Below are 18,763 nucleotides of genomic sequence, written 5' to 3' on the forward strand. Positions count from 1 at the left end.
GTTGCGGACTCCCAGGAGAATCGGGTTCATGATCGACAGCATGAGTAGATGGGTGTACCAGGGTTGCCGGGGGCCACACTGGTGCGATGAGTATAAGGTTTGACGAGTCCTGAATGCACTTCTGAATTGTGCGTGATATGAGTAGAATTGGAGGAAATGCATACAGGAGGCCTTCCGACCATGATATGAGGAAGGCATCCTGAGATAGTCTCAGATGACTGGGTAGGATGGAGCAAAATTGGTGTACCTTTCTGTTTTGTTCGGTAGCGAAAAGATCCATGTCTGGTACCCCCCCCATTGATTGAAAACACTGTCTGTTTGTTGGTTTAATTCTCACTCGTGCGAATGAAAAATCCTGCTTAGTCTGTCCGCTCGAGTGTTGTCGATGCCTGGGAGGTATGTCGCTTGTAAGTGGATCAAATTGCTGTGAGCCCATTCTAGGATGAGGATCGTTTCTTTGCATAGGCTCCAAGAACCGGACCCTCCTTGCTTGATTATGTAGTACATTGCCACTTGGTTGTCTGTGTAAACCATTACTCTTTTGCCCTTCAGATATGGGGCAAATGTTTTGAGGGCATTTCTTATTGATCTCAGTTCCAGTAAGTTGATTTGGTAAGTTCGCTCTATCTGTGACCATTGACCTTGTGTGTCTAGGTGGTCGAGATGAGCTCCCCAACCCTTGTGCGACACGTCTGTTGTGAGGATTGCATTGTGAGGAGGGTTGACGAACAACGTTCCCTTGGTGAGGGTTCTCTTTTGAAGCCACCATTCTAAATCCCTCTTTATCTCTTGTGTCAGGGATATGACATGGGATAGAGGCTGTCTGTGTTGAGACCACTGGGATTTTAGTCCCCATTGTAGCCTGCGCAGGTGGAGACTGGTGTTTGGGACTGTGTAGATGGGCCGCCGCCATGTGTCCCAGAATTGTAAGCACTAACCAAGCTGATGGTCGTGGTGTAGAATGAAGTTTGAGTAGCTGCATTTGAAAAAGAAACTTACTTTCTTTTGGAAGAAAGGCTCTGGTTCTTGTTATTACTAGGTGTGCCCCTATAAATTGAAGAATTTGAGAGGGTTTGAGGTTTGATTTTTCGTAATTGACTATGAGGCCTAGTTGTAGGCAGTCGATTGTTTGGAGATGCAGTCGTACTATCTGTGGGTCTGAAGTGACTATGAGCCAATCGTCGAGATAAGGAAATAGTTTTATTCCCTTTTTTCGTAAGTGGGCCACCACCACTGCCATGCATTTTGTGAAAACCCTGGGGGCTGACGATAGTCCAAAGGGAAGGACTTTGTATTGGTAATGTTTGCCATTGCATTGGAAGCAGAGGTATTGCCAGGATTCTGGATGCATCGGAATATGAATGTAAGCATCCTTTAAATCCAGGGAACACAACCAGTCGTTGCGCTGCAGAAGTGGTAGGATCGATTTGAAAGATACCATCTTGAATTTTTCTTTCACCAGGTGTTTGTTCAAGTTCCTGAAATCCAGAATGGGGTGTAATCCCCCCGATTTCTTGGGAATTAGGAAATAGGGGGAGTAAAAACCCAGATTGTAATGGGATGAAGGGATGGGTGTTAACACTTTCTGGTGCGAAGGTAAGAGAATTCTTTTACCAGCTGTGCTTGGTTTGTTCGGTTTCCTCCGAGTTGGTACGGTCAAGGGAGAGATGGCCTGGTAGAGAAATTCAGTTGATACCCCTCCTTGATTTTTAACACCCAAAGATCTGTAGTGATCTTTGGCCATGCTTGTAGAAAGCTGGTTAATCTGCCTCCAATGATAGTAGGGTGTGGCGGTGGCCCGACTGTCTTTAAAAAGATGACGTGGGTTTTGGGGGGTTGTTTTGGGATTGCGTTTGCTGACGCTAGTTTCTGGGACAGCCTCTTCGTTGTTGGGTTTCTTGTCCTTGAGGGCGTTGAATTGGTGGATATGAAGTCGTTCTGTACAATTGATAAGGTTTGAAAGGATGTCTTTGATATGTTTTTTGTTTTTTTTTTTTATATATATATTTTTTTGATATGTAAACCGATTTGATATGACATCTGTCATGAAGGTCGGTATATAAAAGAATTAAATAAATAAATAAATATGTTGGCTGTCTATATTGGGGTAGATAACGGCGAGAGAAAGAGGTATGTGGTGTAGGGTTGGTCAAGGATTGTACTGCCACAGACTGTTCTTTGAGCTGCACCACAGTTTCCTGTAGACGGTCGGTCGCCAACAAGTTGTCCCCTATACAGGGGAGGTTTGCCAACTTTTCATGGTCGTCTTCACGAATAGCACTCAATCTGAGCCACGCCATTCTTCGGGCTGCAAATGTTGATGCAGATGATCTAGAAGTTGTCTCGAATGATTCGTAGATTGTTCTGAGGAGGTGTCTTGTAGCTTCCTCCATATCTTGTAATGATTGAGGTGGGGCTGTTGTGGTCTCCGTAGATGGAAATAGGAGTTTTAGCTGTTGTACACACTCATATAAATATTGGACAATGTAAAACTGATGCTGATAGATTCGAGCTGTCAGCATTGCAGTAAAATCGTCCAAATATTTGTGGTCCTTCCCTGGGGGAGCACTAGAGTGTGTTTTTGCTCTTTGAAGCGCCGACTCTACTACTATAGAGGCGTGTAGCAATTGCGTAGGTGAGTAAATTTAGACTGCCTCATCTGAAATTTGAGATCAATTTCAGAATGAATGGAGAAAGGAGTCTCCCAAGACTTCTGCAACAGTGAGTCCAGGACCTGATGCGATGGCAATGAAGTTAGTTTCTGCGGGAAGATCGAAGATCTTTAATATTCCTAAAGTCATAAGAACATAAGAAAATGGCCATACTGGGTCAGACCAAGGGTCCATCAAGCCCAGCATCCTGTTTCCACAGTGGCCAGGCCATAAGAACCTGGCAATTACCCAAAAACTAAGTCTGTTCCATGTTACCATTGCTAATGGCAGTGGCTATTCTCTAAGTGAACTTAATAGCAGGTAATGGACTTCTCCTCCAAGAACTTAGCCAATCCTTTTTTAAACAGAGCTATACTAACTGCACTAAACACATCCTCTGGCAACAAATTCCAGAGTTTAATTGTGCGTTGAGTAAAAACGAACTTTCTCAGATTAGTTTTAAATGTGCCCCATGCTAACTTCATGGAGTGAAGGAGGAGGAGCATCTGCTGCGTACAGAAGAAGAGCAGCATTAATGGGCCGCTGCGGATCCCACGTCTTGGCGGCCCGAGAAGAGGAAACCCGATAGGGGCCGCTGCGGATCCCACGTCTCGGCGGCCCGAGAAGAGGAGGAAACCCAATAGGGCCACTGCGGATCCCACGTCACGGCCAGAGAAGATCAGGGCCGCTGCAGAGCCCATCCTTCGGCAACCCGCACAGAGGGACAGCATGTGCCAGTGAGAGCCTGTGCTTGAGCAAGAGAGCATGTGGGAGTGAGAGAGCCTGTGTGCGTGAGAGTGAGACAGCATGTGCACGAGAGAGACAGTGTGTATGTATGAGAGAGAGCATATGAGAGTGAGAGCTGTGGATGCGTGAGACTGCATGTGAGTGTGAGAGCGTGTGTGTATGTGTGAGATAGACAGCGTGTGAGAATGAGAACCTGATTGTGTATTTGAGGGAAGAAGACAGATGGAGAAAAAAGAAATAGAAAAAAAGAGACCCCGTAAAAGGAATTGGCAAAAAAACAAGAAAGGGAAGGTGGAAAAAAGCCTGTGACCAACCGATTAGAAAACTAAGATCAGACAGAAAAGGTAAAAAAAAAAATAAATTACTTTTTAGTGATTGGCACATGTAATCTTTGGGAATGTGCAAGAGTAGCACTTTCTCTATGCCGATCTCACAATGTACGAGATCAGCATGGAGAAAGTGGAAGCCCGCAAATATTTATTATGAGATAGGTTGTGTCATGAAACATTTTATTTATGTATATATTTAAGGAAACATACATAAATTGTTGAAATACATTTTGTTCATTTAACCTTAACCTCTGGTTTGCTGGTAGACTGAATTACTGTGTCACGAAATTGTTTGTCTAAAAGTGTCACCATCATGAAAAGTTTGGAAAGCTCTGGCATAGACTATCGCTTTACTTCTTGTAGATTCTGCAGAAGGGATACTCCAATCCACATCTGGCAGATTAAAATCGCTAACAAGCAACATTTTGCCGCATTTTCCCACCTTTGGATGTCTTCGATGAGTTCTCTGTCCAGTTCTTCTGTTTGTCTGTGGCTTGTAGATCACACTAGTAAAAATGGAAAGCATCTTTTTTTTTTTTTTTTTTTTTTTAGGACAGTCTATAATGCTGCTTCTATACCCCACGTTCCTTGCAACTCAGTTCCTTGGATATTATTATTTTTTTTTTTAATTTAAGATTTTTATTGAACCAAAAAGATTTTACATGCAAACCAGGTAGTGCAGTCAGAGATTAAGTATACATAATAAACATCTTCAATATTGAAGTGAAAACAGTAAACATTAAGGTGTACATCGCATATTTGCAGCACTAAGGCTTTCATGGTTCAGTTAAGTATTATACACCCCCCCCCCCCCCCCATGCCTCACATATACTCAGGAACAGAAAAAGAAAGTGAGATAAGTGAATTCCACACCAGAGAAGACAAGCCATAACAGTATACCCTAAGTATGTATCAAGGACTGGGCGCGTCCGATACCAAGACAGTAATCAAGTCACTGTAACCACAGGTACATTGGAGAGCCATTTTTTGATAAGGGAGCCAAGTTAGTGCAAAGCGAGACACTCTTTTATGTTTAAATGCTGTAATTTTGGATAATAAAAAGATCCTCCGTACTTTTTGTTGGATGTCCTGTATCGTAGGGAGGCTGGGGGACTTCCACAAGCGCGCTATCTCACAGCGACTGGCGGTGAATACATACTGGGCTAACTGATTTGGAAGTCTGCGACATCCCAGGTAGAGCCCGACCCAACAGCGCTTGCGCAGGTGTGAAAAAAGGCAGCCCTGGGAAAAAAATTACTCAGCCAATGAAACACCATCCCCCAGACAGCCTGGATATGAGAGCAAGCCCACCACATATGGTAGAATGTACCCTCCGTACAACCTCGCCAACAAGTATCTGGGCAGAGCGGCGTAAATTTATGCACTTGGGAAGGACTCCTGTACCATCGATATAACAGCTTATAGGAATTCTCAATGAGAGGCCGCAAGACCTAAGTCTAAGACAGAAAGAGAGTGACTGGCGCAAATCCCCTAGCACCCATTCACGATCCATCTACAAAGCCTCACTCCACCAGTACAAGTCTACTACCTCTAAATGCAAAAGGGACTACTATGCATCCAAGATACATCACTTAATCTTCGACGCAAAAGCCCTCTTCGCCTATGTCTCCAATCTCACCAAAATCAACCCACAGGAGATTCCAAACAACCTAGCACAACCCAAAGCTGAAGAACTTGCTCTTCACTTTCACAATAAAGTCAACAGCCTTTTAATACAACTGCCCACAATCCCCACCAACCCCACTTTGTACCAGTCTCTTCAACAGTCATCCATCAATAACAATGGTCTGGAAACACTTGAACCCATCTCTATCTTAGAGTTACAAACTCTTTTAAGAAGAATGAAACCTTCCTCCCATCCTTTGGATACCATCCCCACCAAACTGCTCCTGGCTATCCCTGACTCCATCGCAAAATCTTTAACGGACATCATAAATTGCTCACTCACCCAAGGTCTATATCCTGACGACCTCAAATTGGCCTCCATCAAACCTCTACTTAAAAAACCCAACTTGGACCCCAAAGACCCTAACATTTCCGACCCATCGCCAATCTCCCATTTATAGCCAAGATTCTAGAAAAAGTTGTCAACACTCAACTCTCCGACTACATTGAAGAAAATAAAATCCTATTCCCATCACAATACGGATTTCGCAAATCATTGAGCACAGAGTCCCTCCTCATCTCTATGTCTGATTTCATCTTAATGGGCCTTGACAAAGGCCAATCCTTCCTCCTGATTCTACTAGACCTATCAGCTGCCTTTGATACGGTCAACCATTACACTCTCATTTCCATTCTGGCTTCTATAGGCATCTCAAACACCGCACTCTCATGGTTTAAAATCTTTTCTTTCCAACAGAGGCTTCAAGGTTAAGATACAGGACAAAGAATCTTCAAGAATGGACGCTCCCATAGGAGTCCCCTCAGGGCTCCTCCCTGTCACCTACCTTCTTTAACATCTACCTCTTACCAATCTGCCAACTCCTCTCCAACCTCAACCTCAAACATTTCCTTTACGCTGACGACATCCAAATCGTGATACCCATTAAAGAGTCTTACACAAAAACACTGAATCACTGGGAAAACTGTCTCTTCGAAATTAAACGCCTCCTATCTAACCTAAACCTAGTACTAAACTCCTGTAAAACAGAACTACTATTCATCTCCTCAGATAACAACAACTCCACTCCATCTCTAATCTTCCCAACCATCCCCACTACTACACATGTGAAAGATCTAGGAGTGTTAATAGACAACCGGATGAACCTTAAAGCTTCCATCAACAGAACCACCAAAGATTGTTTCTATAAACTTCAAGTTCTGAAAAGAATTAGACCACTCTTCCACACTCAAGATTTCAGAACCATCCTTCAAGCTGGTCATTTTCTCTAAGATCGACTACTGTAACTCTATCCTTCTGGGCCTACCCTCCTCCTACACTAAACCCCTACAGATGTTACAAAACGCTAACGGCAAGATTACTGACAAATTCCAGGAGGAAGGACCATATTACTCCAATCCTAAAAGATCTCCATTGGTTGCCGATTCATTTTAGAATCCTCTACAAATCTCTTTCCATAATACATAAAACCATTCATCAACACTCCCCACTCGACTTACAAATCCCTTTCCAAAAGTATAACTCCTCCAGACCAACCAGAGACGCACTCAGAGGATCCCTCCAAGTACCCCCAGCCAAAACTACTAACAACCATCACTCTAAGAGATCGGGCCTTCTCAACAGCCGGCCCCCTTTTATGGAACTCCATCCCACCAGACCTCAGACAAGAACCCAGCCTCCCAATCTTCAGGAAAAGACTTAAGACCTGGCTGTTCAGAAAAGCATTCCCGGACACTGATTAACCCTTGCAGCCTGTTGAACTACCTCCCATTGTAAAAATGTTAATTTAATGTAAATATCTTTATCTAATGTTATCCTCTCCCTTTCTTCTCTACTCCCAGTTCTAGTACCTTGTTATTTGTAACTGCTTCCTCCTCCTCACTAATAGGTTACTCATTTGTTCTTTGTACACCCCTGTTCTATGTAAACCGGCATGATGTGATTGTAATCATGAATGCCGGTATATAAAAATTTTAAAATAAATAAATAAATAAATATGTCCCCTGCCCATGTTCTGAAAGATCGATTTCCAGACTTGAGGGGTCCAACTGACCTGGAGGTCTTGCTCCCAAGATTTTTGAAAGGGATAAGTAGGGGTATCCTGTAACAATAACATTTGATACAGCCTAGATAATATTTTAGTACAACCATGAGCCCTCTCACATAGCTTCTCAAAGTTGGACTTGCCCTGAGCTAAATGGGAAGCAAGCAGATTGGTCCTAGCAAAATGAGCCAATTGCAAGTATGAATACATGGCCGACTCGGGTAAATCGTAAGCTCGTTGAAGTTCAGCAAAAGGGCGCAATGATGCTGAACCCCAAACATGTCCCCATGTCCGGATGCCCCGTCTCCTCCACTCTAAAAAGGCTGAGCTCCTCAAATCCCAGGCAAAAAGCTTTATTAGTGTAAATATTGTAGTAGCATGATATGCCCTATTACCCACCAAAGAAGCACCATATTGGTGCCATAAATGAAACAGCATAAGTGTGGAGGGGAGGTAGCACCAATTCCGGATCTGCCATCCAAGTATGTTTAGGCTGCCATATAAAACTACAAAGTGGTACAGCTCCTATAAGCTCCTGATTAACGAGCACCCACTGCTTCAGTCATCTGGATAAATGCAAATCCACCAGTTTTTTAAACTGAGCGGCTCGAAAATACCGGATAAGATCTGGCACACCCAGACCACCTCTAGGTTTAGGTTGGGTTAAGACTCTCCGGGCTACCCGGGGTTGTCGACCCGCCCAAATAAAAGCCATACATCGCCTCTGCCATTGTTTTAACATAGATACAGAAACCGGAACTGGGAGTGTCTGAAAGAGATACAGTAATTTAGGGAGAATATTCATCTTAAAGACAGCCATTCTTCCCAGCCAAGAAATCTGGTAGCGGCTCCACTCCTCCATATCCTTAGACAATTTATTCCAAAGGGGGGGGTGTAATTAATGGTCAGCAAATCTTGAGCGGCACTAAGCTGAATCCCTAGATACTTAATTTGGGTTTTGGCCCATTTGAAGGGGAACAATTCCTGAAGTTGACTGACCGATCTGGGATGTAGATTGATATTAAGAACCTCCGATTTATCCCAGTTCACTGTGAAACCAGAAACCCTCCCAAAGGCCTCCATCTCATCAATTACACAGTCGAGGGAATTTGCTGGATCGGTGAGCGTAAATAAGATGTCGTCAGCATATAGAGAAATTTTTGTAGAAAAGTCGCCTATGGTCACTCCGGAGATATTGTCGTTTCTACGTATAGTAATAGCAAACAGTTCAAGAAATAATGCAAAGAGGAGAGGGGATAGTGGGCATCCCTGCCTAGTCCCCCTACCCACGTCAAATGGAGCGGAGTAACTGCCGTTTATCTTCAAACAGGCCCTGGAGAATTAATAAAGCTGACCCAACCATTGCAGATATGAGGCGCCAAAACCCATACACCCAAATGTCTGGAAGAGATAAGGTCAATGCACTCGGTCAAATGCTTTGTCAGCATCAATTGACACAGCCACCGCAGGAATTCTATGTTTTTGGGCATACCATATAGTATCTATAATTTTGTGGACATTATCAGCAGTAGTTCTTCCTGGGATAAAACCAGCCTGATCTACCCCCATCAATTGAGTTATAAAGCAATTTAAGCGGTTCGCCAGAATTTTTGCTAACAACTTAACATCAATGTTCAATAGAGAAATGGGCCTGTACGAACCATAGACTGAGGGGTCCCGTCCAGGTTTAACTAATAGTGTGATCCCCGCCATATTAGCCTGGGCAGACAAGGTAGAACCCTGTCGTAGGGAATTAAAAAAACTTCAATAAAAGGGGGGTAAGGGCCGTAGCAAATTGTTTATAAAAACCGTGGGGTAAACCCGTCGAGGCCTGGCGATTTTCCTAATTTAAGTGAGTTAATAGCTTCCTCTCAAGTTCTATGGCTGTGATATCCCTATCTAGAAATTGCCTTTGGGCTGAGGTCAGCTTAGGGAGAGGTATCCGAGAGAGAGAGGCCTCAACCGAAACTGCCTGTATGTCAGTTTCCCCCTTATATAAGGCCGAGTAAACTCGTGAAAGCATTGCCTAATTGAGGTATTATCAGTCAAAAGCCTCCCAGAAGTACCTTTGATTTTAGAAATATTAGCCTGAGCCTGTTTCCTTTTAAGACTGTGGGCTAAATAACGTCCAGCTTTATTCCCGCCCTCAAAAAAATTGCTGCTGGGCCATGTCCAATTGATGGGCTATCCGGGCAGAATCTAAAGCCATAATCTTACCCCTAAGCTCCTGTATAGGACCCCGCGAGGAAGAACGAGCCCCCACCCGCATGTGGCCCGTTCCAACTTAGATAGATCTGTCAGCAAAGTCTGGCGCTCCTGCTCTCGCCGCCATTTGAGATAAGATGCCCGCGCAAATGCAGGATCCCCGAAGGACACATTTCAGGCATTCCCATAGTGCCCCTGCCCCCACCTCTCCCGTGTCATTAAGACGAATGTATTCCTGGATTTCCTGAGCCAGCTGTTTCTGAAAGAGGTTATCTTCCAGTAGGAATCGTTCAGGCCGCCCAAAAACGCTGGCCAGTATCTGACTGGCCCATAACTATTTTAAACCAGATGGGAGCATGGTCAGACCAGACTATAGGCTCAATATCTACTGCTTGTACTGCATTAGTTTAGTCTTATCAATCAGGAACATGTCTAAACGCGAGTAGCTATTATGTGGGGGCGAGAAATAAGTATAGCCAGCGAGATGTGGGAAAGCGAGAGCGCCAGACATCCACCCCAGCCATTAGAGTAAGAATCTGCTTAAGAGCCTTCCGGGCAAGGGCAGAGTCAGAACTGGACCCTGTCGAATTATCTAATCGAGGGTTGAGCGTCAGGTTAAAGTCCCCTCCCAGAATGACACTGCCCGTCGCATGAGCTGCTAACATCTTATAACAGTTTAGTATAAAAAGCCTCCTTCTGAGAAGTGGGACTGTATACCGAACACAGGGCATAGGGTTCCCCACCCATTATTACATTAAGGAGTAGGAATCTACCTTGTGGGTCAGGGAATGTATTCCGTACTTCAAGTTGAACATCTTTATGTATTAAAATACCAACTCCCAATATTTAGAGTCAGAGGTTGCCGCCGCCCAAAACTGAGTCGGGTATTATCTGAGCGTAATAGGCCCTCATAGCGCTGACTGAGATGTGTTTCTTGTAAGTAAAGGACCCTGGCAGATAAACGCTCCACTTCCTGGTATAAGAGCTTCCTTTTCCTTCCAGAGTTTAAACCCTTACATTAGGGAAAGAAAGGTAATCGTAGCCATATCCTTATTATCCCTTTACCTCCCCTCTTCCCAACCCACTTCCCGACACCACCAGCGGAAGCGGCCTGTGCGTGCGATACCGAATGAGAAATCACTAAACCCCGGCGCCCCCCAGGAGAGGGCCAGAAATTTCCCCAACGTGTGGTGACCCAATGCCATACTGATCCCCAAAGAACTCTCCTATCGGTTAGGAAATTGTATAATGTGAAGCAAAATACCCCAACCCCCCCACCCCCCACCCTCAGAGTACCCTGGATGGGATTCCCTCCTTCCAGGAGAAAATTTGGAGGAAGAAACCATGCTGGAGGGTGGATTCCTCCCACCCCCGGAGCAACCCACTATTACTCCTATAGCTGTGTCATAGGTAACTGAAACTGAATTTTCCCACACCATGGCTAATCCAAACAGGCAAGTTAAATGAGAACTTAGTAAATAGTCAACTGAAAACCAGTCAGTGAGAAACATGCCTAGCAAATTGTCTAGGCCACTCAGGTGGAAGCTGCGGCCGCCCCTGCATCACTGGCATTCCTGCGAAGCCGACTGCCTCTTTGTTGACACGTTGCCATCGTAGGGCAGCTGGTTTAGAACTTGGGGGTCCTGCTTCCTTTAGCGCTGGTATGTCCACTGTAATTCCCACTTCTTTTAGAGCCTGTACTGCAGTATCCAGACTGCGGACCTTGTAGGATTTCCACTCCACCTGAAACCATAAGCTGAAAGGGAAGAGCCATCTGTAGCGTATGGAAGCAGTGGCACGTGGTGAGGTAACCGGTTTGAAAGATAATCGCTTGCGTAGAGTGCTAGATGCTAAGTCTGCGTAGATGGAAATCTCGTTTCCTTCCCATACCCACACTCGTTGCCTGGCTGTCGCTGCCAGTTTTTCCTTATACACAAACGAATGAAAGCAGACCACGATGTTGCGCGTCCGATTTCCAACCTTGGGGTCCCAGCGACCTGTGTGCTCGCTCTATCCGTGGATCAGCGGAGGTGCCCCCATCATCATTCTCCGTGCCCCCGAGTATCAAATGGCAGATTTTTGAATAATGGGTACACAGTCCTGATAGTCCCTCTTTTCAGGAATGCCCTTGAATCGGAGATTGCAGTGTCTGGACCTGTTCTCCAGGTCTTCGAGTTTGTCCTCCAATTCCGTCTGTGCTAATTTTAAAACCTGTAATCTCCAAATGTTGGTGCTGCCACCGTTCCTCCTGCTCATCCAAACCGCATGTCAGCATCATCCAGCCTGCGGCCCAAGGCCGCGTGGTCCTCCCTCATTTCCTGCAGCGTTTCAGCATCTCCTTTTTGAACTCCTTAATGTCCCACCGCAGCTCCATAACCAGGAGCGCATCTCCGAACGAAGAGGCCGCGCCGAATCCAGGAGGTCTGGATTTGTCCCTTCTGTCCTCCGAATCCTCCGACTCGGCTGTCGCCGCCATTTTGAGATTGGCGGGGTCCGGGGCATCGCCACCTTTGGTGTTATGAAAATGTTTTGAAGTCCACCGGCTTTTTTGAGCCATGTTCCCACTGGTGTCCCGCAAGCGAAAGTGCTAAAAAGCGCCACAAATCGGGTGAGTTTGACTGAGTTTTTAGCTTAAAAAACGCTCCGGGGGCAGAGAGCTCCGCTAAAAAATGCACCCGCAATGGGAAGTGACGTCACTTCCTAGGGATGGATATTATTTTTTACATAAAGAGCTGCTACTACCCACTTTTCTGTCTTTCTTAATAAGTTATAGCCAGGGATGGCTATATACCATCATGAAACTCTGTGAACCATGTCTCTGTAACAACAACAATGTCCAAATCTGCCTCCACCAGTTGGGACTGCAGTCCTGGTATTTTGTTGCCCAGACTACGAGCATTTGTAGTTATAGCGTTCCAGCTATTCTTTGTAGTCATTTTTTCTACTTTTTTTGAAGTGATTGATTATTTTTACTTTCTTTTCCCGCTCCCTGTTTTGCTTGGGGTGACATGCCAGATTCACTGGCCACCTTCTGCTGTCCCTGCTCCCTAATTTAAACGTCTGTTAATGTATGATCTGAATTTTTCACTTAGCATCCTCTTTCCTGCCATAGACAAATATAGTTCCCTGTACGTACCTGGATCAGTCCAGACAGTGGGGTTATATCCCCCGACCAGCAGATGGAGTCAGAACAGAGTTTGAGAGCGTCAGCATATAGAGTAGTGCACCCTCTGCTGGAGCTCAGTATTCTTCTGACTCCAGCAGATGCGAGTGGGGGGATCCACTAACTCCCCCCAGATTGACAGGGTTTCTTCATTTTTAGTTATTTCTTTCTTTTTCTCCACAGTATTTCCCTGTCTTATGTTTCTCTTCATTTTGGATCCTTAAAGTTTAAAAAAAAAAAAAAAAAAAGTTTTCAATTTTTGAGGCGGGCGTGTGTCTGTGGCTTTGCCTTCTCTATTCTGTACTCCTTTCCTCTTCCGTTGGGGTAAGTGGAAGTTTTTTCAGTTTCTTTCTCCACAGGTTTGCTTCTTTTGGTGGTGCCCCATGGATGCCGGTGGTTCCGGTTGCTCCACGCGTCGTTGGGGGTCCCGCGGTTCGCAAGCTCCGCCCATGGGTGTGTGCTCAACTGAAACAGGGGTTTCCCCCGCAGTTACTGGACCCCTTCGGCGGGTTGTTAGGGCCATTTACAGGCCCCCCGCAGCTCTAGCTCGTCTTTGGCCCCCCCCCCCCCCCCGAGGCTTTCTTTTCCCCGGTGCTGACATGCCGCGGTCTTTGAGGTGTGAGGCCTGCGGCGAGCCGGGGAATCAATTTCTGAGGGAGGGGCTTTGTGAGCGGTGCTTCCCTGACGGGGAAGGCACCCTGCAGTCCTCCGGTGCGATTTCGGACCTGCCTCCTCCTCAGCCCGGGTGGCGCGGGCCGGCCACGACGCCGCCTTTGGCGCGAACGGCGGCCATTTTAGGGGGGTCAGCGTGAGACGGACTCGCTCCCAGATGCAGACAGGATTGGTGGCACTGGCTCTCAACAGGATTTGCCCCCGGCGGGAGGTTTGCCCGACCGGGGCTCCCAGGACGGTCCCCCCCAGGGATTCCAATCAGCTCTCCGTTTTCTCACCTGACTTTATTCTGGCAATGCACATGGCCTATTTGCAGGGTATGGGAGCGCAGGCATCTAATCCCCTGGGGGCCCCTCCCCCCAAGGTTCCTAAACTTGCCATTGGTCTCACCGCCTCGTCCGTTACGCCTGGATCCCTGCCGGGTCCCTCTCCCGTGCCACCCCCGACGTACCACGGGGGCGGCTTCGCCGGTGAGAGACGTCTCCTCCCCGGAACCCCCGGAGGCGCATCCGGATGGACATACGGAGGGGGACGACCCTCGAGCCCTACGGATTTTTCAAAAAGAAGAGCTGGGATGAACTCATCCACCATATTATTCAGGAGCTGGACCTCGACCCACCTCCAGATCCGCCGATCCCTGTGGCTCCTGCCGTCGCCACCAGTCGTCTTGCAAAGGAGATCCAGTACTTGCCGCCCTCCGTCCTAGGGCAAGGGCTTTCCCTATCCATGAGTCCTTCCTACAGCTTCTCACCAGGGAGTGGGACACTCCCGAGGCATCCTTGAAAGTCACACACGCGCCATGGAAAAGCTATACCCGCTCCCTGAGGATTTTTTGGATCTTATCAAGGTGCCCAAGGTGGATTCAGCGGTGTCGGCAGTGACCAAGAGGACAACCATCCCGGTCACGGGGGGAAACGGCCCTGCGGGATACGCAGGACCGTAAACTAGAGACCTTTCTCAAGAGGGTCTTCGAAGTCTCCGCCCTAGGTATGCGGGCTGTGATGTGCAGTTCGCTCGCGCAAAGGGCCAGCTTACTCTGGGTACAGTCGCTTCTCACCTCTCAGGAATTGCCCCCCGAAGAGGCCGCCCAGGCGGACCGGCTGGAATCTGCCATAGCATACGGAGCGGACGCCCTGTATGATCTTTTTCGCGTAATGGCGCGGTCCATGGTTTCGGTTGTAGCAGCCCGACTGCTCTTGTGGCTTTGCAACCTGGGCAGCGGATGCTTCCTCCAAGTCGAGCCTTGGCTCCCTCCCCTTTCGGGGGAAGTTCTTATTTGGAGAGGACCTGGATCAGATCATCAAGTCACTGGGGGAAAATTCGGTGCATCGGCTGCCGGAGCATAGACAGCGTTCCTTCAGATCATTTTCTTCCAGCAGAACCAGGGCCAGGGCACAGCGACGTTATAGGTCTTACCGGCAGTCTGCTTCCTGGACGCAGCAGACAAGATCCCAGCCTTGGTCTCGTTCCTTTCGTGGGCGGAGGCCTGCGAGAGAGGGTCCAGGGCAGGGAATTCCCGCCCACAAAGTCATCCCAATGATGCCAAAGGAGCCCACTTCTCACCTCCCCCGGATCGGAGGCCGCCTCATGGACTTCCACGAGGAGTGGCAGTTATCTCCACAGACCAGTGAGTGCTGGACACCATAAGAGACGGTTTACGCCTTGGAATTTGTCCGCCCCCCGAGGGACCGGTTCATCTTCTCCCCCTGCGGTTCGGATCTCAAGAGGATAGCGGTTCAACAAACACTAGACTGGCTGCAGGAAATAGGGGCCATCGTTCCTGTCCCCTTCGAGGTGGGCTTGGGACACTATTCCATTTACTTCATCGTTCCCAAAAAGGACGGTTCCTTTCGCCCCATCCTGGACTTGAAGGAGGTAAACAAGGCCCTCAGGGTCACCCGGTTCCGCATGGAGACTCTTCGATCAGTGATTGCCGCAGTGCACAAGGGAGAATTCCTCGCTTCACTGGACCTCTCGGAAGCATACTTGCACATTCCCATCCTGCCGGCTCACCGGCGGTATCTTCGCTTCAAGATTCTAGGTCAACTTTCAGTTCAAGGCGCTTCCCTTCGGTTTGGCGACCGCACCTCGACCTTCACAAAGATCATGGTAGTGGTGGTGGCGGCCCTCCGCAAGGAGGGTATCCTAGTACATCCGTACCTAGACGACTGGCTGATTAAAGCGAAGTCCTTCTCACATGGTCAGACCTTAGTGGCTAGAGTAGTACAATTCCTACGCTCTCTGGGCTGGGTGGTGAACCTTCCAAAGAGTTCCCTTGTGCCCTCGCAACACCTGGATTTCTTAGGAGCGAGCTTCGATACCCGGCGGGGTATGGTGTTCCTGCGCCAGGACAAGGCGCAAGCCCTGAGAGAGCACGTGTCTCGGTTTTCGGCTCTGGAAGAACCAACCGCCTGGAATTATCTGCAGCTCCTGGGAGTAATGGCCTCCACCATCGACATGGTACCCTGGGCGTTTGCACACCTGCGTCCACTGCAGGCGTCCCTACTATCCCGCTGGAAACCAGTCTCCCAGGAGTATCAGGTGATCCTGCCGCTTCCACCATTAGCCAGGAAAAAGCCTGGATTGGTGGCTTGTCCCCTCGCATCTGGCTCGGGGAGTCTCGCTCGAGGTTCCCAATTGGGTGGTGGTGACCACCGATGCCAGCCTCGCGGGATGGGGGGCCGTCTGCGAAAGAAGCGCTACTCAAGGGACTTGGACGCCAGAGGAGGCAAAGTGGCCGATCAATCGCCTAGAAACGAGAGCCGTGCGTTTTGCTCTCCAGCGTTTTCTTCCCCTGGTGCGACACAGAGAGGTGAGGATCCTCTCGGACAACGCCACCACCGTGGCCTACATCAATCGCCAAGGGGGGGACAAGAAGCAAGCATGTCTCCCTCGAGTCTACTCCCCTGATGGAGTGGGCGGAGAGCAATCTCGTCCGGATAGCGGCCTCTCACATCGCCGTGGTGGGACAACGTTCAGGGCGGACTTCCTGAGTCGTCAACAGCTAGACCCCGGCGAGTGGGCTCTCTCCGAGGCAATGCATCTCATCATCCATCGTTGGGGGACTCCACGCCTCGATCTAATGGCAACCTTTCTCAATGCCAAGGCTCCACGTTTCTTCAGCCGCAGAAGAGAGCGCGGCGCGGAGGGGGTGGATGCCCTCGCCCTTCCGTAGCCGTCGGATCAACTGCTCTATGTGTTTTCCTCCTTGGCCTCTGGTCGGCAAGGTTCTCCGCAAGTTGAACATCATCGAGGGACTGTAATTCTCGTCGACCCGGAATGGCCCCGTTGGCCATGGTTCGCAGATCTACTTCAGATGACGGTGGACGGTCCACTTCGTCTGTCCCATCTTCCTCATCTTCTGCGCCAGGGTCCGGTATTTTTCTGAGCAGGCAGAACTCTTCTGTCTTGCGGCCTTGCTTTTGAACGGCGCCGTCTCCGCCACAGAGGCTAACCCGGAGACAGTGATCTCACAACGATGCTTCGTTCCCGCAAGCCTTCGACCTCCGTCGCTTACGTTTGAGTTTGGAAGGTCTTCGAAGCATGGTGCTTCCGACCGCTGAGTCCAAACCATGGAGGCGACTGTCCCGCTGATTCCTTCATTTCCTACAGGATGGTCTGGATAAGGGTCTCGCCTATAATTTGCTCCGGGTTCAGGTGCGGCCTTGAATGTCTTGGTACAGAAAGACTGCTCTCTACCCCCTTCAGCCGGATATCGCACGTTTCTGAAGGGTGCCAAACACCTACGGCCACCGGTCCGGGATCCTTTCCCTTCTTGGAGCCTCAACTTGGTGTTGCGAACGCTGTCGGGTCCTCCTTTTGAACCCCTGAGGGGGTCCACCCTCAAGGACCTGACCCTCAAGAGACGGTTTTCCTGGTAGCCATCTCTTCTGCTCGCCGGATCTCAGAACTTCAAGCCTTGTCCTGCCGGGACCCTTATCTGCGTTTCTTCTCCGACTCCGGGGTTTCCCTTCGTACGGTGCCATCCTTCCTACCAAAGGTGGTCTCTGCCTTCCACGTCAATCAAACGGTGGAGCTTCCAGCGTTTGCTCCAGAGGAACCCCGGTCTCTCCGGCTCCTGGACGTCAAGCGTGTACTGCTCCGTTACCTGGAGGTTACCAATGACTTCCGGGTATCCGATCATTTGTTTGTCCTCTGGTCAGGACCGAGGAGAGGTTCTCAGGCATCCAAGACGACTATTGCTCGCTGGATAAAGGACGCCATCTCATCGGCTTACATCGGTTCATCGGCTTACAATTATAAGACGCTGCGAGGCGGGTGCCGCCTCGCAGCGTCTCAGCTCATTCCACGCGATCCCAAGCGGCGTCCTGGGCGGAATCTCGCTCCGTTTCCTCCCAGGAAATCTGCTGTGGCGGCGTCATGGAAGTCGTTGCAACACACTTTTTCCAGACATTACAGATTACACCTGGTGCCTCAGTGCACGGGTTTCTTTTGGCGATCAAGTTCTCCGTGCAGGTCTCTCAGGACCCCACCCGGTTTAGGGAAGCTTGGGTACATCCCACTGTCTGGACTGATCCAGGTACGTACAGGGAAAAAGAAAATTATTCCTTACCTGCTAATTTTCGTTCCTGTAGTACCATGGATCAGTCCAGACGCCCGCCACTAGGGGTTTCATTAGGTCCTGCTCGGATTCTTCCAGGTATCTTCATTCTGTTTGTCTCTGATTATTGTTACTGTTCACAGCTGCTCACAAGTTGACTGTTGCTGGTCCCGTTGACCGTTTGTTTACTTATATCTTTCTCTGTTCCTTTTTGAGTAGGGTTCTGGATCCAAAATGTTGTGTTTTGCTTTTGGGCTTTGCTATGCGTAATACTGAGCTCCAGCAGAGGGTGCACTACTCTATATGCTGATGCTCTCTCAAACTCTGTTCTTACTCCATCTGCTGGTCGGGGGATATAACCCCACTGTCTGGACTGATCCATGGTACTACAGGAACGAAAATTAGCAGGTAAGGAATAATTTTCTTATCATCCTTAACAAATATATTGCTCAGTACATAGCCGCAGCCTCCAATGTATCCAAAACAAACTTTCTTTACACCAGGTTTTGAGCCAGGGCATTGAAATTTTCTGTATGACATAACCTTTCCTTTCCATTTACAGGTAATAGTTGTAAAAAAGCAATAGACCTTTGACATGTCTTGTCCCTAAAATTTGCAAATCTTCTGTACTTTGTGGTCACAATTTCTAGTTGAGGTCATTGGTCCCCCAAATTGGTTCCTCTGACTGAATCTCCCAGCAAAGGCAGCTTTCTTTTCACATTTGATCAGGTGAAGGGTTTGTGGGT

The 18,763-nt window shown here is 48.3% G+C and overlaps 1 protein-coding gene across 6 annotated transcripts in view; it reads left to right on the forward strand.

Annotated features, from left to right (window-relative positions):
* Positions 1–18,763, forward strand: part of GIGYF1 (GRB10 interacting GYF protein 1) — a 459,255-nt gene that overhangs the window by 40,343 nt on the left and 400,149 nt on the right. The window lies entirely within an intron of this gene.

Source organism: Rhinatrema bivittatum, chromosome 16 (genome assembly GCF_901001135.1).
Source record: "Rhinatrema bivittatum chromosome 16, aRhiBiv1.1, whole genome shotgun sequence".
Lineage (NCBI taxonomy): Eukaryota > Metazoa > Chordata > Amphibia > Gymnophiona > Rhinatrematidae > Rhinatrema > Rhinatrema bivittatum.